Raw genomic sequence first — 22,681 nt, 5'->3', positions numbered from 1 at the left:
TACTATAGCACGCCGTTTTTCATCATTTTTGAGGATTTGAAAAAAATTCAAAATTTCAAAAAACATGGGTTATAGCCCATCGTTTTTTGAAATTTTGAAAAAAACAATTTAACCTCGTTTTTCATCATTTTTGAACATGGGCTATAGCCCCTACCGTACGGCATACTATAGCACGCCGTTTTTCATCATTTTTGAGGATTTGAAAAATTTCCAAAATTAAAAAAAACATGGGTTATAGCCCATCGTTTTTTGAAATTTTGAAAAAAAATGTAACCTCGTTTTTCATCATTTTTGAACATGGGCTATAGCCCCTACCGTACGGCATACTATAGCACGCCGTTTTTCATCATTTTTGAGGATTTGAAAAAATTTCAAAATTTCAAAAAACATGGGTTATAGCCCATCGTTTTTTGAAATTTTGGAGAAAAAAAAATTACCTCGTTTTTCATCATTTTTGAACATGGGCTATAGCCCCTACCGTACGGCATACTATAGCACGCCGTTTTTCATCATTTTTGAGGATTTGAAAAAAATTCAAAATTTCAAAAACATGGGTTATAGCCCATCGTTTTTTGAAATTTTGAAAAAAAATGTAACCTCGTTTTTCGTCATTTTTGAACATGGGTTATAGCCCCTACCGTACGGCATACTATAGCACGCCGTTTTTCATCATTTTTGAGGATTTGAAAAATTTCAAAATTTCAAAAAACATGGGTTATAGCCCATCGTTTTTTGAAATTTTGAAAAAAAAATGTAACCTCGTTTTTCATCATTTTTGAACATGGGCTATAGCCCCTACCGTACGGCATACTATAGCACGCCGTTTTTCATCATTTTTGAGGATTTGAAAAATTTTCAAAATTTCAAAAAACATGGGTTATAGCCCATCGTTTTTTGAAAATTTGAAAAAAAAATTAACCTCGTTTTTCATCATTTTTGAACATGGGCTATAGCCCCTACCGTACGGCATACTATAGCACGCCGTTTTTCATTATTTTTGAGGATTTGAAAAAAAATCAAAATTTAAAAAACATGGGTTATAGCCCATCGTTTTTTGAAATTTTGAAAAAAAAATTAACCTCGTTTTTCATCATTTTTGAACATGGGCTATAGCCCCTACCGTACGGCATACTATAGCACGCCGTTTTTCATCATTTTTGAGGATTTGAAAAAAATTCAAAATTTCAAAAAATATGGGTTATAGCCCATCGTTTTTTTAAATTTTGAAAAAAAAATTAACCTCGTTTTTCATCATTTTTGAACATGGGCTATAGCCCCTACCGTACGGCATACTATAGCACGCCGTTTTTCATCATTTTTGAGGATTTGAAAAAAATTCAAAATTTCAAAAAACATGGGTTATAGCCCATCGTTTTTTGAAATTTTGAAAAAAAAAAATTACCTAGTTTTTCATCATTTTTGAACATGGGCTATAGCCCCTACCGTACGGCATACTATAGCACGCCGTTTTTCATTATTTTTGAGGATTTGAAAAAAAATCAAAATTTCAAAAACATGGGTTATAGCCCAACGTTTTTTGAAATTTTGAAAAAAAAATTAACCTCGTTTTTCATCATTTTTGAACATGGGCTATAGCCCCTACCGTACGGCATACTATAGCACGCCGTTTTTCATCATTTTTGAGGATTTGAAAAATTTTCAAAATTTCAAAAAACATGGGTTATAGCCCATCGTTTTTTGAAATTTTGAAAAAAAGAATTAACCTCGTTTTTCATCATTTTTGAACATGGGCTATAGCCCCTACCGTACGGCATACTATAGCACGCAGTTTTTCATCATTTTTGAGGATTTGAAAAAAATTCAAAATTTCAAAAAACATGGGTTATAGCCCATCGTTTTTTGAAATTTTGAAAAAAAAAATTAACCTCGTTTTTCATCATTTTTGAACATGGGCTATAGCCCCTACCGTACGGCATACTATAGCACGCCGTTTTTCATCATTTTTGAGGATTTGAAAAAAATTCAAAATTTCAAAAAACATGGGTTATAGCCCATCGTTTTTTGAAATTTTGAAAAAAACAATTTAACCTCGTTTTTCATCATTTTTGAACATGGGCTATAGCCCCTACCGTACGGCATACTATAGCACGCCGTTTTTCATCATTTTTGAGGATTTGAAAAATTTCCAAAATTAAAAAAAACATGGGTTATAGCCCATCGTTTTTTGAAATTTTGAAAAAAAATGTAACCTCGTTTTTCATCATTTTTGAACATGGGCTATAGCCCCTACCGTACGGCATACTATAGCACGCCGTTTTTCATCATTTTTGAGGATTTGAAAAAAATTCAAAATTTCAAAAAACATGGGTTATAGCCCATCGTTTTTTGAAATTTTGGAGAAAAAAAAATTACCTCGTTTTTCATCATTTTTGAACATGGGCTATAGCCCCTACCGTACGGCATACTATAGCACGCCGTTTTTCATCATTTTTGAGGATTTGAAAAAAATTCAAAATTTCAAAAACATGGGTTATAGCCCATCGTTTTTTGAAATTTTGAAAAAAAATGTAACCTCGTTTTTCGTCATTTTTGAACATGGGTTATAGCCCCTACCGTACGGCATACTATAGCACGCCGTTTTTCATCATTTTTGAGGATTTGAAAAATTTCAAAATTTCAAAAAACATGGGTTATAGCCCATCGTTTTTTGAAATTTTGAAAAAAAAATGTAACCTCGTTTTTCATCATTTTTGAACATGGGCTATAGCCCCTACCGTACGGCATACTATAGCACGCCGTTTTTCATCATTTTTGAGGATTTGAAAAATTTTCAAAATTTCAAAAAACATGGGTTATAGCCCATCGTTTTTTGAAAATTTGAAAAAAAAATTAACCTCGTTTTTCATCATTTTTGAACATGGGCTATAGCCCCTACCGTACGGCATACTATAGCACGCCGTTTTTCATCATTTTTGAGGATTTGAAAAAAATTCAAAATTTCAAAAAATATGGGTTATAGCCCATCGTTTTTTTAAATTTTGAAAAAAAAATTAACCTCGTTTTTCATCATTTTTGAACATGGGCTATAGCCCCTACCGTACGGCATACTATAGCACGCCGTTTTTCATCATTTTTGAGGATTTGAAAAAAATTCAAAATTTCAAAAAACATGGGTTATAGCCCATCGTTTTTTGAAATTTTGAAAAAAAAAATTACCTAGTTTTTCATCATTTTTGAACATGGGCTATAGCCCCTACCGTACGGCATACTATAGCACGCCGTTTTTCATTATTTTTGAGGATTTGAAAAAAAATCAAAATTTCAAAAACATGGGTTATAGCCCATCGTTTTTTGAAATTTTGAAAAAAAAATGTAACCTCGTTTTTCATCATTTTTGAACATGGGCTATAGCCCCTACCGTACGGCATACTATAGCACGCCGTTTTTCATCATTTTTGAGGATTTGAAAAATTTTCAAAATTTCAAAAAACATGGGTTATAGCCCATCGTTTTTTGAAATTTTGAAAAAAAGAATTAACCTCGTTTTTCATCATTTTTGAACATGGGCTATAGCCCCTACCGTACGGCATACTATAGCACGCCGTTTTTCATCATTTTTGAGGATTTGAAAAAAATTCAAAATTTCAAAAAACATGGGTTATAGCCCATCGTTTTTTGAAATTTTGAAAAAAAAAAATAACCTCGTTTTTCATCATTTTTGAACATGGGCTATAGCCCCTACCGTACGGCATACTATAGCACGCCGTTTTTCATCATTTTTGAGGATTTGAAAAAAATTCAAAATTTCAAAAAACATGGGTTATAGCCCATCGTTTTTTGAAATTTTGAAAAAAACAATTTAACCTCGTTTTTCATCATTTTTGAACATGGGCTATAGCCCCTACCGTACGGCATACTATAGCACGCCGTTTTTCATCATTTTTGAGGATTTGAAAAATTTCCAAAATTAAAAAAAACATGGGTTATAGCCCATCGTTTTTTGAAATTTTGAAAAAAAATGTAACCTCGTTTTTCATCATTTTTGAACATGGGCTATAGCCCCTACCGTACGGCATACTATAGCACGCCGTTTTTCATCATTTTTGAGGATTTGAAAAAATTTCAAAATTTCAAAAAACATGGGTTATAGCCCATCGTTTTTTGAAATTTTGGAGAAAAAAAAATTACCTCGTTTTTCATCATTTTTGAACATGGGCTATAGCCCCTACCGTACGGCATACTATAGCACGCCGTTTTTCATCATTTTTGAGGATTTGAAAAAAATTCAAAATTTCAAAAACATGGGTTATAGCCCATCGTTTTTTGAAATTTTGAAAAAAAATGTAACCTCGTTTTTCGTCATTTTTGAACATGGGTTATAGCCCCTACCGTACGGCATACTATAGCACGCCGTTTTTCATCATTTTTGAGGATTTGAAAAATTTCAAAATTTCAAAAAACATGGGTTATAGCCCATCGTTTTTTGAAATTTTGAAAAAAAAATGTAACCTCGTTTTTCATCATTTTTGAACATGGGCTATAGCCCCTACCGTACGGCATACTATAGCACGCCGTTTTTCATCATTTTTGAGGATTTGAAAAATTTTCAACATTTCAAAAAACATGGGTTATAGCCCATCGTTTTTTGAAAATTTGAAAAAAAAATTAACCTCGTTTTTCATCATTTTTGAACATGGGCTATAGCCCCTACCGTACGGCATACTATAGCACGCCGTTTTTCATCATTTTTGAGGATTTGAAAAAAATTCAAAATTTCAAAAAATATGGGTTATAGCCCATCGTTTTTTTAAATTTTGAAAAAAAAATTAACCTCGTTTTTCATCATTTTTGAACATGGGCTATAGCCCCTACCGTACGGCATACTATAGCACGCCGTTTTTCATCATTTTTGAGGATTTGAAAAAAATTCAAAATTTCAAAAAACATGGGTTATAGCCCATCGTTTTTTGAAATTTTGAAAAAAAAAATTAACCTCGTTTTTCATCATTTTTGAACATGGGCTATAGCCCCTACCGTACGGCATACTATAGCACGCCGTTTTTCATCATTTTTGAGGATTTGAAAAAAATTCAAAATTTCAAAAAACATGGGTTATAGCCCATCGTTTTTTGAAATTTTGATTTTTTTTTTAACCTCGTTTTTCATCATTTTTGAACATGGGCTATAGCCCCTACCGTACGGCATACTATAGCACGCCGTTTTTCATCATTTTTGAGGATTTGAAAAATTTCAAAATTTCAAAAAACATGGGTTATAGCCCATCGTTTTTTGAAATTTTGAAAAAAAATGTAACCTCGTTTTTCATCATTTTTGAACATGGGCTATAGCCCCTACCGTACGGCATACTATAGCACGCCGTTTTTCATCATTTTTGAGGATTTGAAAAAAATTCAAAATTTCAAAAAACATGGGTTATAGCCCATCGTTTTTTGAAATTTTGAAAAAAAAATTAACCTCGTTTTTCATCATTTTTGAACATGGGCTATAGCCCCTACCGTACGGCATACTATAGCACGCCGTTTTTCATCATTTTTGAGGATTTGAAAATTTTCAAAATTTCAAAAAACATGGGTTATAGCCCATCGTTTTTTGAAATTTTGAAAAAAAAATTAACCTCGTTTTTCATCATTTTTGAACATGGGCTATAGCCCCTACCGTACGGCATACTATAGCACGCCGTTTTTCATCATTTTTGAGGATTTGAAAAAAAATCAAAATTTAAAAAAACATGGGTTATAGCCCATCGATTTTGGAAATTTTGAAAAAAAAATTAACCTCGTTTTTCATCATTTTTGAACATGGGCTATAGCCCCTACCGTACGGCATACTATAGCACGCCGTTTTTCATCATTTTTGAGGATTTGAAAAAAATTCAAAATTTCAAAAAACATGGGTTATAGCCCATCGTTTTTTGAAATTTTGAAAAAAAAAATTAACCTCGTTTTTCATCATTTTTGAACATGGGCTATAGCCCCTACCGTACGGCATACTATAGCATGCCGTTTTTCATCATTTTTGAGGATTTGAAAAAAATTCAAAATTTCAAAAAACATGGGTTATAGCCCATCGTTTTTTGAAATTTTGAAAAAAAAAATTAACCTCGTTTTTCATCATTTTTGAACATGGGCTATAGCCCCTACCGTACGGCATACTATAGCACGCCGTTTTTCATCATTTTTGAGGATTTGAAAAAAATTCAAAATTTCAAAAAACATGGGTTATAGCCCATCGTTTTTTGAAAATTTGGAAAAAAAAAATAACCTCGTTTTTCATCATTTTTGAACATGGGCTATAGCCCCTACCGTACGGCATACTATAGCACGCCGTTTTTCATCATTTTTGAGGATTTGAAAAAAATTCAAAATTTCAAAAAACATGGGTTATAGCCCATCGTTTTTTGAAATTTTGAAAAAAAAATTAACCTCGTTTTTCATCATTTTTGAACATGGGCTATAGCCCCTACCGTACGGCATACTATAGCACGCCGTTTTTCATCATTTTTGAGGATTTGAAAATTTTCAAAATTTCAAAAAACATGGGTTATAGCCCATCGTTTTTTGAAATTTTGAAAAAAAAATTAACCTCGTTTTTCATCATTTTTGAACATGGGCTATAGCCCCTACCGTACGGCATACTATAGCACGCCGTTTTTCATCATTTTTGAGGATTTGAAAAAAAATCAAAATTTCAAAAAACATGGGTTATAGCCCATCGTTTTTTGAAATTTGGAAAAAAAATTAACCTCGTTTTTCATCATTTTTGAACATGGGCTATAGCCCCTACCGTACGGCATACTATAGCACGCCGTTTTTCATCATTTTTGAGGATTTGAAAAAAATTCAAAATTTCAAAAAACATGGGTTATAGCCCATCGATTTTGGAAATTTTGAAAAAAAAATTAACCTCGTTTTTCATCATTTTTGAACATGGGCTATAGCCCCTACCGTACGGCATACTATAGCACGCCGTTTTTCATCATTTTTGAGGATTTGAAAAAAATTCAAAATTTCAAAAAACATGGGTTATAGCCCATCGTTTTTTGAAATTTTGGAAAAAAAAATTAACCTCGTTTTTCATCATTTTTGAACATGGGCTATAGCCCCTACCGTACGGCATACTATAGCATGCCGTTTTTCATCATTTTTGAGGATTTGAAAAAAATTCAAAATTTCAAAAAACATGGGTTATAGCCCATCGTTTTTTGAAATTTTGAAAAAAAAATTTAACCTCGTTTTTCATCATTTTTGAACATGGGCTATAGCCCCTACCGTACGGCATACTATAGCACGCCGTTTTTCATCATTTTTGAGGATTTGAAAAAAATTCAAAATTTCAAAAAACATGGGTTATAGCCCATCGTTTTTTGAAATTTTGAATTTTTTTTTAACCTCGTTTTTCATCATTTTTGAACATGGGCTATAGCCCCTACCGTACGGCATACTATAGCACGCCGTTTTTCATCATTTTTGAGGATTTGAAAAATTTCAAAATTTCAAAAAACATGGGTTATAGCCCATCGTTTTTTGAAATTTTGAAAAAAAATGTAACCTCGTTTTTCATCATTTTTGAACATGGGCTATAGCCCCTACCGTACGGCATACTATAGCACGCCGTTTTTCATCATTTTTGAGGATTTGAAAAAAATTCAAAATTTCAAAAAACATGGGTTATAGCCCATCGTTTTTTGAAATTTTGAAAAAAAAATTTACCTCGTTTTTCATCATTTTTGAACATGGGCTATAGCCCCTACCGTACGGCATACTATAGCACGCCGTTTTTCATCATTTTTGAGGATTTGAAAATTTTCAAAATTTCAAAAAACATGGGTTATAGCCCATCGTTTTTTGAAATTTTGAAAAAAAAATTAACCTCGTTTTTCATCATTTTTGAACATGGGCTATAGCCCCTACCGTACGGCATACTATAGCACGCCGTTTTTCATCATTTTTGAGGATTTGAAAAAAAATCAAAATTTCAAAAAACATGGGTTATAGCCCATCGTTTTTTGAAATTTGGAAAAAAAATTAACCTCGTTTTTCATCATTTTTGAACATGGGCTATAGCCCCTACCGTACGGCATACTATAGCACGCCGTTTTTCATCATTTTTGAGGATTTGAAAAAAATTCAAAATTTCAAAAAACATGGGTTATAGCCCATCGATTTTGGAAATTTTGAAAAAGAAATTAACCTCGTTTTTCATCATTTTTGAACATGGGCTATAGCCCCTACCGTACGGCATACTATAGCACGCCGTTTTTCATCATTTTTGAGGATTTGAAAAAAATTCAAAATTTCAAAAAACATGGGTTATAGCCCATCGTTTTTTGAAATTTTGAAAAAAAAAATTTACCTCGTTTTTCATCATTTTTGAACATGGGCTATAGCCCCTACCGTACGGCATACTATAGCATGCCGTTTTTCATCATTTTTGAGGATTTGAAAAAAATTCAAAATTTCAAAAAACATGGGTTATAGCCCATCGTTTTTTGAAATTTTGAAAAAAAAAATTAACCTCGTTTTTCATCATTTTTGAACATGGGCTATAGCCCCTACCGTACGGCATACTATAGCACGCCGTTTTTCATCATTTTTGAGGATTTGAAAAAAATTCAAAATTTCAAAAAACATGGGTTATAGCCCATCGTTTTTTGAAAATTTTGAAAAAAAAAATAACCTCGTTTTTCATCATTTTTGAACATGGGCTATAGCCCCTACCGTACGGCATACTATAGCACGCCGTTTTTCATCATTTTTGAGGATTCGAAAAAATTTCAAAATTTCAAAAAACATGGGTTATAGCCCATCGTTTTTTTAAATTTTGAAAAAAAAATTAACCTCGTTTTTCATCATTTTTGAACATGGGCTATAGCCCCTACCGTACGGCATACTATAGCACACCGTTTTTCATCATTTTTGAGGATTTGAAAAAATTTCAAAATTTCAAAAAACATGGGTTATAGCCCATAGTTTTTTGAAAATTTGGAAAAAAAAATAACCTCGTTTTTCATCATTTTTGAACATGGGCTATAGCCCCTACCGTACGGCATACTATAGCACGCCGTTTTTCATCATTTTTGAGGATTTGAAAAAAAATCAAAATTTAAAAAAACATGGGTTATAGCCCATCGTTTTTTGAAATTTTGAAAAAAAAAAATTAACCTCGTTTTTCATCATTTTTGAACATGGGCTATAGCCCCTACCGTACGGCATACTATAGTACGCCGTTTTTCATCATTTTTGAGGATTTGAAAAAAATTCAAAATTTCAAAAAACATGGGTTATAGCCCATCGTTTTTTGAAATTTTGAAAAAAAATTAACCTCGTTTTTCATCATTTTTGAACATGGGCTATAGCCCCTACCGTACGGCATACTATAGTACGCCGTTTTTCATCATTTTTGAGGATTTGAAAAAAATTCAAAATTTCAAAAAACATGGGTTATAGCCCATCGTTTTTTGAAATTTTGAAAAAGAAAATTAACCTCGTTTTTATCATTTTTGAACATGGGCTATAGCCCCTACCGTACGGCATACTATAGCACGCCGTTTTTCATCATTTTTGAGGATTTGAAAAAAATTCAAAATTTCAAAAACATGGGTTATAGCCCATCGTTTTTTGAAATTTTGAAAAAAAAATTAACCTCGTTTTTCATCATTTTTGAACATGGGCTATAGCCCCTACCGTACGGCATACTATAGCACGCCGTTTTTCATCATTTTTGAGGATTTGAAAAAAATTCAAAATTTCAAAAAACATGGGTTATAGCCCATCGTTTTTTGAAAATTTGGAAAAAAAATAACCTCGTTTTTCATCATTTTTGAACATGGGCTATAGCCCCTACCGTACGGCATACTATAGCACGCCGTTTTTCATCATTTTTGAGGATTTGAAAAAAATTCAAAATTTCAAAAAACATGGGTTATAGCCCATCGTTTTTTGAAATTTAGAAAAAAATAATTAACCTCGTTTTTCATCATTTTTGAACATGGGCTATAGCCCCTACCGTACGGCATACTATAGCACGCCGTTTTTCATCATTTTTGAGGATTTGAAAAAAATTCAAAATTTCAAAAAACATGGGTTATAGCCCATCGTTTTTTGAAATTTTGAAAAACAAATTAACCTCGTTTTTCATCATTTTTGAACATGGGCTATAGCCCCTACCGTACGGCATACTATAGCACGCCGTTTTTCATCATTTTTGAGGATTTGAAAAATTTCAAAATTTCAAAAAACATGGGTTATAGCCCATCGTTTTTTGAAATTTTGAAAAAAAGAATTAACCTCGTTTTTCATCATTTTTGAACATGGGCTATAGCCCCTACCGTACGGCATACTATAGCACGCCGTTTTTCATCATTTTTGAGGATTTGAAAAAAATTCTAAATTTCAAAAAACATGGGTTATAGCCCATCGTTTTTTGAAATTTTGAAAAAAAGAATTAACCTCGTTTTTCATCATTTTTGATCATGGGCTATAGCCCCTACCGTACGGCATACTATAGCACGCCGTTTTTCATCATTTTTGAGGATTTGAAAAAAAATCTAAATTTCAAAAAACATGGGTTATAGCCCATCGTTTTTTGAAATTTTGAAAAAAAAATTAACCTCGTTTTTCATCATTTTTGAACATGGGCTATAGCCACTACCGTACGGCATACTATAGCACGCCGTTTTTCATCATTTTTGAGGATTTGAAAAAAATTCAAAATTTCAAAAAACATGGGTTATAGCCCATCGTTTTTTGAAAATTTGAAAAAAAAATTAACCTGGTTTTTCATAATTTTTGAACATGGGCTATAGCCCCTACCGTACGGCATACTATAGCACGCCGTTTTTCATCATTTTTGAGGATTTGAAAAAAATGAAAAAAGCAACTGCCTATGGCCCAGCCATAGGCAGTTGCTTTGGCTTAGTGGTTAAGATGTTGGCCTTCAGTGCAGGGGACCTGTGTTCGATTCCTGGGTGTTACACTCTGATGAACGTGAGTCTATGTTCAACTCTTGATTCTTTCAACTTTACTATCTGAAGGCTAACATACAAATGATCGCTTCAACAGTACAAAGAGGCAGATGTTACTGAGTGATGGTGTAGTAGGGGCTATTCAGCACAGAGAGTTGTTCAAATCCCACTCTTCCTAAAGTTTAATGCTAGTTATTGAGCTTCATTTACTGCTATTCTAGCAGTGGCTCACAGCCTCAGCCTGACTACCTCAAAACTCTAATTGTCGTAGTGGTTAAGATGTTGGCTTTCCACGTGGGAGACCAGGGTTCGATTCCCGGCTGTTACACTATCATACAAAAGAAGACCTCAACAACAGCGCTAAGAAACATCTGATTAATATGAGTCTGTGTTATTTAAACTTTACTGAAGGCTAACGCACAAAAGATCACTTCAAAATTACCAGGAGACTTTGCCTGAGAGTGTCTGACTGATGGTGCAGTGGTCTAATCATCAGGCTTTCAGTACAGACATTCCATGTTCAAGTCCTGTTCCTCCTACAGCTCAATGCTGCAGTAATTTGAACTTTTCAAGGCTTGAATAAAAAATAAAAACTCAAAAGCACCAGGAGACATGTACTGATTGCCCAAAGGTGCCTTGGCTCAATGGTGTGGAGCGCTTGACCCGTTGCCTCTGCTACAGACAGTTGGCAGGTTCAAGTCCCATGTCATGACATCAAGGTGCTGGAGGGCCATCGGGAGACGGTGCTCTCTCCCCCTGTTTCCTGAGATGTAATGGTTGGGGCTTATGTCTGAAAGAACCCTGTCCAGCTAACCTTTTACCATGAAAATGTCCAATTTAACATGGGTGGTGAATGGTGCATGCACAATCTCTGTAAAGCACCTTGGATAAAGGCGCTACGCGCCTTTATCCAAGGTGCTTTACAGAGATTGTGCATTACATTCACCCATTCATACACCGATGGCAGCGGAAACCATGCAGGGCACCAACTAGCACATCGGGAGCAATTAGGGGTTCAGTGTCTTGCTCAAGGACACTTTGGCAGTGACTCTGGGGGAGCCCGGGTTTGAGCTGGCAACCTTACGGTTACCATCCAGGCACTCTACCCCTGAGCCACTGCCGCCCCACAAGGCACCTTGGGGCATTCAGCAGATGTCTCCTGGTGCTTTTGAGTTTTTATTTTTTATTCAAGCCTTGAAAAGTTCAAATTACTGCAGCATTGAGCTGTAGGAGGAACAGGACTTGAACATGGAATGTCTGTACTGAAAGCCTGATGATTAGACCACTGCACCATCAGTCAGACACTCTCAGGCAAAGTCTCCTGGTAATTTTGAAGTGATCTTTTGTGCGTTAGCCTTCAGTAAAGTTTAAATAACACAGACTCATATTAATCAGATGTTTCTTAGCGCTGTTGTTGAGGTCTTCTTTTGTATGATAGTGTAACAGCCGGGAATCGAACCCTGGTCTCCCACGTGGAAAGCCAACATCTTAACCACTACGACAATTAGAGTTTTGAGGTAGTCAGGCTGAGGCTGTGAGCCACTGCTAGAATAGCAGTAAATGAAGCTCAATAACTAGCATTAAACTTTAGGAAGAGTGGGATTTGAACATGAACTCTCTGTGCTGAATAGCCCCTACTACAACATCACTCAGTAACATCTGCCTCTTTGTACTGTTGAAGCGATCTTTTGTATATTAGCCTTCAGATAGTAAAGTTGAAAGAATCAAGAGTTGAACATAGACTCACGTTCATCAGAGTGTAACACCCAGGAATCGAACACAGGTCCCCTGCACTGAAGGCCAACATCTTAACAACTAAGCCAAAGCAACTGCCTATGGCTCATGGGAGATATGAGACTTTTGAGGTTATCAGGCTGAGGCTGTGAGCCTTCAGTTAATACACCTCTAAATGTTCAAATCCCTGTTCTCCTATAGCTTTATAATGCTGGAGTGTTTCAACTTTACCAACTGAGGGCTAACACACACAATTACCAGGAGATGTTCACTGTGTGTCTGACTGATGGTGCAATGGTCTAATGATCAGTCTCTCTGTACGGACATTCTATGTTCAAGTCCCATTGCTCCTATAGCACAATGTTAATGTTTCTCATCCTCCGCAACACCCATTCTCATACACCGCTATACTTTTAAGTATGTTGCGGTAGAGAGAACGTCATCATTTTGGACCATGGGCTATAGCCCATACGATCATACGATAGCACGCCGTTTTTCATCATTTTTGAGGATTTGAAAAAAATGAAAAAATGAAAAAAACGATGGGTTATAGCCCATCGTTTTTTGAATTTTTGAAAAAAAAAATTAACCTCGTTTTTCATCATTTTTGACCATGGGCTATAGCCTATACCGTACGGCATATTATTGCTTTTCCTCGATTTTCACCTTCTTTAAATCCTCAACAATGATGAAGACTATAGCGATGACCTCTGAGACCATGGACCAATGAACAATGTAAATACAACACATTGAGTAGGGCACTGCAGGGAGTTGCACCCTGTTCCGGTAAACCAGAAGCACGACACCAGTGCCTTAGTTTTTGTGTTGTGTTTGACAGGTTCTTTCGTTATTCAGGGTGAGCAGCCAGGAGAATGAGACTCGCAGGACAACTGCCAAAGACACCAGGAGCTCCCAGCCAGCAGCAAACTGGTGCCGGAAAACGTAAAACGTAAAAACGTAAAACGTAAAAACGTAAAAACGTAAAACGTAAAACGTAAAAACGTAAAACGTAAAACGTAAAAAGTTAAAACGTAAGACGTAAAAACTGAAAACTGAAAACTGAAAAGGTAAAACGTGAAAACTTAAAACGTAAAAACTGAAAACGTAAAACGTAAAAACGTAAAACGTATAGCAAGCCGTTTTTCATCATTCTTGAGGATTTGAAAAAAATCAAAAAAATCAAAAAACGATGGGCTATAACACATCGTTTTGTTTTTTTTTCTTTTTCAAATCCTCAAAAATGATGAAAAACGGCGTGCTATAGTAGGCCGTACAGTATGGGCTATTAGACGAGCGTCTAAAAATGGGATAAAAACGTCTAAAAATACACGTCTAAAAATAGACGTGTTTTAGACGTCTATTTTTAGACGTTTTTTATCCCTTTTTTGACCATGGGCTATAGCCCATACCGTACGGCATACTATAGCACGCCGTTTTTCATCATTTTTGAGGATTTGAAAAAAATCTAAAAACGATGGGCTATAACCCATCGTTTTTTTTTTTCTTTTTTTTCAAATCCTCAAAAATGTAGAAAAACGGCGTGCTATAGTATGCCGTACAGTATGGGCTATTAGACGAGCGTCTAAAAATGGGATAAAAACGTCAAAAAATACACGTCTAAAAATAGACGTGTTTTAGACACAAACATTTTTTTTTTTAATTTTTTTTCGAATTCTCAAAAATGATGAAAAACGGCGTGCTATAGTATGCCGTACAAGATGGGCTATTAGACGAGCGTCTGAAAAATGGGATAAAAACGTCTACAAATAGACGTGTTTTAGACGTCTATTTTTAGACGTTTTTTATCCCATTTTTGACCATGGGCTACAGCCCATATCGTACGGCATACTATAGCACGCCGTTTTTCATCATTTTTAAGGATTTGAAAAAAAGTTAAAAAATTCAAAAAACGATGGGCTATAACCCATCGTTTTTTTTTTTTTCAAATCCTCAAAAATGATGAAAAACGGCGTGCTATAGTATGCCGTACAGTATGGGCTATTAGACGAGCGTCTAAAAATGGGATAAAAACGTCTAAGAATAGACGTCTAAAACACGTCTAAAAATAGACGTGTTTTAGACGTCTATTTTTAGACGTTTTTTATCCCATTTTTGACCATGGGCTATAGCCCATCCTGTACGGCATACTATAGCAAGCCGTTTTTCATCATTTTTGAGGATTTGAAAAAAATCTAAAAAATCTAAAAACGATGGGCTATAACCCATCGTTTTTTTTTTTTTTTTTTTTTTTCAATTTTTTTTTTTTTTAGACGTTTTCTATCCCATTTTTGACCATGGGCTATAGCCCATATCGTACGGCATACTATAGCACACCGTTTTTCATCATTTTTAAGGATTTGAAAATAAGTTAAAAAATTCAAAAAACGATGGGCTATAACCAGGGGGGCAGTCAGCCAGATATTTCGTGAAGCCTCATTTGAAATCGGTAGTTCATATAATGGCCTGTTGTGGCGCTGGACCGGACCCAAAAAGCCCCATAGCTCCATAGAGGCCCATGTATTTTGGCCCAACTTCACCTAGACTGTATTACCTTAATAAACATGGTCATGAATACTTTCTTCTTCCAGTCACTAGTTTAAAGTCTCATTTCTAATGTCATAATATTCTTTTTGGAAAATGATGGTCCCATTAATTAAAAAAATGACCATAAAGAAAAAAAACCATCGCGTATGTTCTGAGGGGCGTGGCTACCATTACAGTCTATGATCGGGATTCCCCTCCCACTCGAGTCAAAATAAAAACCAACGGAGAAGAAGGGGGGAAGTCCCGCCTCGTTGTCTGGGCAGCCAATGACCAGCTGGTATACAAAACGGAGCCAGCCAATGGCCAGCTGGTACCAAAGATGGCGACTTACATCAGGAATTAGCATATTATTACAGGCTTCATTTTACGTTCATGTTAGACCCGGGGAACGCTTTGTCCATATTTTTTACAGTCTATGGCTATAACCCATCGTTTTTTTTTTTTTTTTTTTTAAATCCTCAAAAATGATGAAAAACGGCGTGCTATAGTATGCCGTACAGTATGGGCTATTAGACGAGCGTCTAAAAATGGGATAAAAACGTCTAAAAATAGTCGTCTAAAACACGTCTAAAAATAGACGTGTTTTAGACGTCTATTTTTAGACGTTTTTTATCCCATTTTTGACCATGGGCTATAGCCCATATCGTACGGCATACTATAGCACACCGTTTTTCATCATTTTTAAGGATTTGAAAATAAGTTAAAAAATTCAAAAAACGATGGGCTATAACCCATCGTTTTTTTTTTTTTTTTTTTTCAAATCCTCAAAAATGATGAAAAACGGCGTGCTATAGTATGCCGTACAGTATGGGCTATTAGACGAGCGTCTAAAAATGGGATAAAAACGTCTAAAAATAGTCGTCTAAAACACGTCTAAAAATAGACGTGTTTTAGTCGTCTATTTGTTTACGTTTTTTATCCCATTTTTGACCGTGGGCTATAGCCCATACCGTACGGCATACTATAGCAAGCCGTTTTTCATCATTTTTGAGGATTTGAAAAAAATCTAAAAAATCTAAAAACGATGGGCTACAACCCATCGTTTTTCTTTTTTTTTTCTTTTTTTTTCAAATCCTCAAAAATGATGAAAAACGGCGTGCTATAGTATGCCGTACAGTATGGGCTATCAGACGAGCGTCTAAAAATGGGATAAAAACTTCTAAAAATAGACGTCTAAAACACGTCTAAAAATAGACGTGTTTTAGACGTCTATTTTTAGACGTTTTTTATCCCATTTTTGACCATGGGCTATAGCCCATATCGTACGGCATACTATAGCACACCGTTTTTCATCATTTTTAAGGATTTGAAAATAAGTTAAAAAATTCAAAAAACGATGGGCTATAACCCATCGTTTTTTTTTTTTTTTTTTTTCAAATCCTCAAAAATGATGAAAAACGGCGTGCTATAGTATGCCGTACAGTATGGGCTATTAGACGAGCGTCTAAAAATGGGATAAAAACGTCTAAAAATAGTCGTCTAAAACACGTCTAAAAATAGACGTGTTTTAGTCGTCTATTTTTTTACGTTTTTTATCCCATTTTTGACCATGGGCTATAGCCCATACCGTACGGCATACTATAGCAAGCCGTTTTTCATCATTTTTGAGGATTTGAAAAAAATCTAAAAAATCTAAAAACGATGGGCTACAACTAGGGGTGTCAAAAAAAATCGATTCGAATTAGAATCGCGATTCCCGTTATGAACGATTCAAAATCGATTCATAATTTCCAAAAATCAATTTTTTTTATTATTATTTATTAATTTTTTTTTTTTTTTTTTTTTTTTTTTTAGATTTTATTTCTGGTTAGTTACAGGAGTTTTCACTACATGGTGTTTATAATATGAAATGTAAGCTCACCCTAACCCTCACCCTTACAGTAAACATCATGTCTTCAGTCATTTTCAAGTTAATCACTTCAGTTGGCTGGAGTAGATTGTGATGAAATCCTATGTATTGAATCAAGAATCATTTTGAATAGAGAATAGTTTCGAATCTGGAAAAAAAATCTTTTGAATAAATAAAAAAATCGTTTTTGGAGAATCGAGAATCGTAGAATCGAAAAAATCGATTTTGAATCGAATCGTGACCCCAAGAATCGGAATCGAATCGAATCGTGGGACACCCAAAGATTCACAGCCCTAGCTACAACCCATCGTTTTTCTTTTTTTTTCTTTTTTTTTCAAATCCTCAAAAATGATGAAAAACGGCGTGCTATAGTATGCCGTACAGTATGGGCTATCAGACGAGCGTCTAAAAATGGGATAAAAACTTCTAAAAATAGACGTCTAAAACACGTCTAAAAATAGACGTGTTTTAGACGTCTATTTTTAGACGTTTTTTATCCCATTTTTGACCATGGGCTATAGCCCATATCGTACGGCATACTATAGCACACCGTTTTTCATCATTTTTAAGGATTTGAAAAAAAGTTAAAAAATTAAAAAAACGATGGGCTATAACCCTTTTTTTTTTTTTTTTCAAATCCTCAAAAATGATGAAAAACGGCGTGCTATAGTATGCCGTACAGTATGGGCTATTAGACGAGCGTCTAAAAATGTGATAAAAACGTCTAAAAATAGTCGTCTAAAACACGTCTAAAAATAGACGTGTTTTAGACGTCTATTTTTAGACGTTTTTTATCCCATTTTTGACCATGGGCTATAGCCCATATCGTACGGCATACTATAGCACGCCGTTTTTCATCATTTTTAAGGATTTAAAAAAAAGTTAAAAAATTCAAAAAACGATGGGCTATAACCCATCGTATTTATTGTTTTTTCCAAATCCTCAAAAATGATGAAAAACGGCGTGCTATAGTAGGCCGTACAGTATGGGCTATTAGACGAGCGTCTAAAAATGGGATAAAAACGTCTAAAAATAGTCGTCTAAAACACGTCTAAAAATAGACGTGTTTTAGACGTCTATTTTTAGACGTTTTTTATCCCATTGTTGACCATGGGCTATAGCCCATATCGTACGGCATACTATAGCACGCCGTTTTTCATCATTTTTAAGGATTTGAAAAAAAGTTAAAAAATTCAAAAAACGATGAGCTATAACCCATCGTTTTTTTCTTTTTTTTAATCCTCAAAAATGATGAAAAACGGCGTGCTATAGTATGCCGTACAGTATGGGCTATTAGACAAACGTCTAAAAATAGACGTCTAAAACACGTCTATTTTTAGACGTGTTTTAGACGTCTATTTTTTGACGTTTTTTATCCCATTTTTGACCATGGGCTATATACCGTACGGCATACTATAGCAAGCCGTTTTTCATCATTTTTGAGGATTTGAAAAAAATCTAAAAAATCTAAAAACGATGGGCTACAACCCATCGTTTTTCTTTTTTTTTTCTTTTTTTTTCAAATCCTCAAAAATGATGAAAAACGGCGTGCTATAGTATGCCGTACAGTATGGGCTATCAGACGAGCGTCTAAAAATGGGATAAAAACTTCTAAAAATAGACGTCTAAAACACGTCTAAAAATAGACGTGTTTTAGACGTCTATTTTTAGACGTTTTTTATCCCATTTTTGACCATGGGCTATAGCCCATATCGTACGGCATACTATAGCACACCGTTTTTCATCATTTTTAAGGATTTGAAAAAAAGTTAAAAAATTAAAAAAACGATGGGCTATAACCCTTTTTTTTTTTTTTTTTCAAATCCTCAAAAATGATGAAAAACGGCGTGCTATAGTAGGCCGTACAGTATGGGCTATTAGACGAGCGTCTAAAAATGGGATAAAAACGTCTAAAAATAGTCGTCTAAAACACGTCTAAAAATAGACGTGTTTTAGACGTCTATTTTTAGACGTTTTTTATCCCATTGTTGACCATGGGCTATAGCCCATATCGTACGGCATACTATAGCACGCCGTTTTTCATCATTTTTAAGGATTTGAAAAAAAGTTAAAAAATTCAAAAAACGATGGGCTATAACCCATCGTTTTTCTTCTTCTTTTTTCTTTTTTCCAAATCCTCAAAAATGATGAAAAACGGCGTGCTATAGTATGCCGTACAGTATGGGCTATCAGACGAGCGTCTAAAAACGGGATAAAAACGTCTAAAAATAGTCGTCTAAAACACGTCTAAAAATAGACGTGTTTTAGTCGTCTATTTTTTGACGTTTTTTATCCCATTTTTGACCATGGGCTATAGCCCATACCGTACGGCATACTATAGCAAGCCGTTTTTCATCATTTTTGAGGATTTGAAAAAAATCTAAAAAATCTAAAAACGATGGGCTACAACCCATCGTTTTTCTTTTTTTTTTCTTTTTTTTTCAAATCCTCAAAAATGATGAAAAACGGCGTGCTATAGTATGCCGTACAGTATGAGCTATTAGACGAGCGTCTAAAAATGGGATGAAAACGTCAAAAAATACACGTCTAAAACACGTCTAAAATAGACGTGTTTTAGACGTCTATTTTTTGACGTTTTTTATCCCATTTTTGACCATGGGCTATAGCCCATACTGTACGGCATACTATAGCAAGCCGTTTTTCATCATTTTTGAGGATTTGAAAAAAATCAAAAAACGATGGGCTATAACCCATCGTTTTTCTTCTTTTTTTTTCTTTTTTCCAAATCCTCAAAAATGATGAAAAACGGCGTGCTATAGTATGCCGTACAGTATGGGCTATTAGACAAACGTCTAAAAATAGACGTCTAAAACACGTCTATTTTTAGACGTGTTTTAGACGTCTATTTTTTGACGTTTTTTATCCCATTTTTGACCATGGGCTATAGCCCATACTGTACGGCATACTATAGCAAGCCGTTATTCATCATTTTTGAGGATTTGAAAAAAATCTAAAAAATCTAAAAACGATGGGCTACAACCCATCGTTTTTTTTTTTTTTTTTCGTTTTTTTTTTCAAATCCTCAAAAATGATGAAAAACGGCGTGCTATAGTATGCCGTACAGTATGGGCTATTAGACGAGCGTCTAAAAATGGGATAAAAACGTCTAAAAATAGTCGTCTAAAACACGTCTAAAAATAGACGTGTTTTAGTCGTCTATTTTTTGACGTTTTTTATCCCATTTTTGACCATGGGCTATAGCCCATACCGTACGGCATACTATAGCAAGCCGTTTTTCATCATTTTTGAGGATTTGAAAAAAATCAAAAAAATCAAAAAACGATGGGCTATAACCCATCGTTTTTCTTATTTTTTTTTCTTTTTTCCAAATCCTCAAAAATGTAGAAAAACGGCGTGCTATAGTATGCCGTACAGTATGGGCTATTAGACGAGCGTCTAAAAATGGGATAGAAACGTCTAAAAATAGTCGTCTAAAACACGTCTAAAAATAGACGTGTTTTAGGCGTCTATTTTTAGACGTTTTTTATCCCATTTTTGACCATGGGCTATTAGCCTGGTTAATAAACCAGACCGAATCTTTTTTTTTCAAATCCTCAAAAATGATGAAAAACGGCGTGCTATAGTATGCCGTACAGTATGGGCTATTAGACGAGCGTCTAAAAATGGGATAAAAACGTCTAAAAATAGTCGTCTAAAACACGTCTAAAAATAGACGTGTTTTAGTCGTCTATTTTTTGACGTTTTTTATCCCATTTTTGACCATGGGCTATAGCCCATACCGTACGGCATACTATAGCAAGCCGTTTTTCATCATTTTTGAGGATTTGAAAAAAATCAAAAAAATCAAAAAACGATGGGCTATAACCCATCGTTTTTCTTCTTTTTTTTTCTTTTTTCCAAATCCTCAAAAATGATGAAAAACGGCGTGCTATAGTATGCCGTACAGTATGGGCTATCAGACGAACGTCTAAAAACGGGATTAAAACGTCTAAAAATAGTCGTCTAAAACACGTCTAAAAATAGACGTGTTTTAGACGTCTATTTTTTGACGTTTTTTATCCCATCTTTGACCATGGGCTATAGCCCATACCGTACGGCATACTATAGCAAGCCGTTTTTCATCATTTTTGAGGATTTGAAAAAAATCAAAAAAATCAAAAAACGATGGGCTATAACCCATCGTTTTTCTTCTTTTTTTTTTTTTCTTTTTTTCAAATCCTCAAAAATGATGAAAAACGGCGTGCTATAGTATGCCGTACAGTATGGGCTATTAGACGAGCGTCTAAAAATGGGATAAAAACGTCTAAAAATAGTCGTCTAAAACACGTCTAAAAATAGACGTGTTTTAGTCGTCTATTTTTTGACGTTTTTTATCCCATTTTTGACCATGGGCTATAGCCCATACCGTACGGCATACTATAGCAAGCCGTTTTTCATCATTTTTGAGGATTTGAAAAAAATCAAAAAAATCAAAAAACGATGGGCTATAACCCATCGTTTTTCTTCTTTTTTTTTCTTTTTTCCAAATCCTCAAAAATGATGAAAAACGGCGTGCTATAGTATGCCGTACAGTATGGGCTATCAGACGAACGTCTAAAAACGGGATTAAAACGTCTAAAAATAGTCGTCTAAAACACGTCTAAAAATAGACGTGTTTTAGACGTCTATTTTTTGACGTTTTTTATCCCATCTTTGACCATGGGCTATAGCCCATACCGTTCTTTTTTCCAAATCCTCAAAAATGTAGAAAAACGGCGTGCTATAGTATGCCGTACAGTATGGGCTATTAGACGAGCGTCTAAAAATGGGATAGAAACGTCTAAAAATAGTCGTCTAAAACACGTCTAAAAATAGACGTGTTTTAGGCGTCTATTTTTAGACGTTTCTATCCCATTTTTGACCATGGGCTATTAGCCTGGTTAATAAACCAGACCGAATCATTTTTTTTCAAATCCTCAAAAATGATGAAAAACGGCGTGCTATAGTATGCCGTACAGTATGGGGTATTAGACGAGCGTCTAAAAATGGGATAAAAACGTCTAAAAATAGTCGTCTAAAACACGTCTGAAAATAGACGTGTTTTAGTCGTCTATTTTTTGACGTTTTTTATCCCATTTTTGACCATGGGCTATAGCCCATACCGTACGGCATACTATAGCAAACCGTTTTTCATCATTTTTGAGGATTTGAAAAAAATCTAAAAAATCTAAAAACGATGGGCTACAACCCATCGTTTTTCTTTTTTTTTCCTTTTTTTTTCAAATCCTCAAAAATGATGAAAAACGGCGTGCTATAGTATGCCATACAGTATGAGCTATTAGACGAGCGTCTAAAAATGGGATGAAAACGTCAAAAAATACACGTCTAAAACACGTCTAAAATAGACGTGTTTTAGACGTCTATTTTTTGACGTTTTTTATCCCATTTTTGACCATGGGCTATAGCCCATACTGTACGGCATACTATAGCAAGCCGTTTTTCATAATTTTTGAGGATTTGAAAAAAATCTAAAAAATCAAAAAACGATGGGCTATAACCCATCGTTTTTTTTTTCCTTTTTTTTCAAATCCTCAAAAATGTAGAAAAACGGCGTGCTATAGTATGCCGTACAGTATGGGCTATTAGAC

The sequence above is a fragment of the Protomyctophum parallelum genome, assembly GCF_964188405.1.
Source record: "Protomyctophum parallelum genome assembly, chromosome: 21".
NCBI classification, from domain to species: Eukaryota; Metazoa; Chordata; class Actinopteri; order Myctophiformes; family Myctophidae; genus Protomyctophum; species Protomyctophum parallelum.
This window is presented reverse-complemented; position numbering follows the sequence as displayed.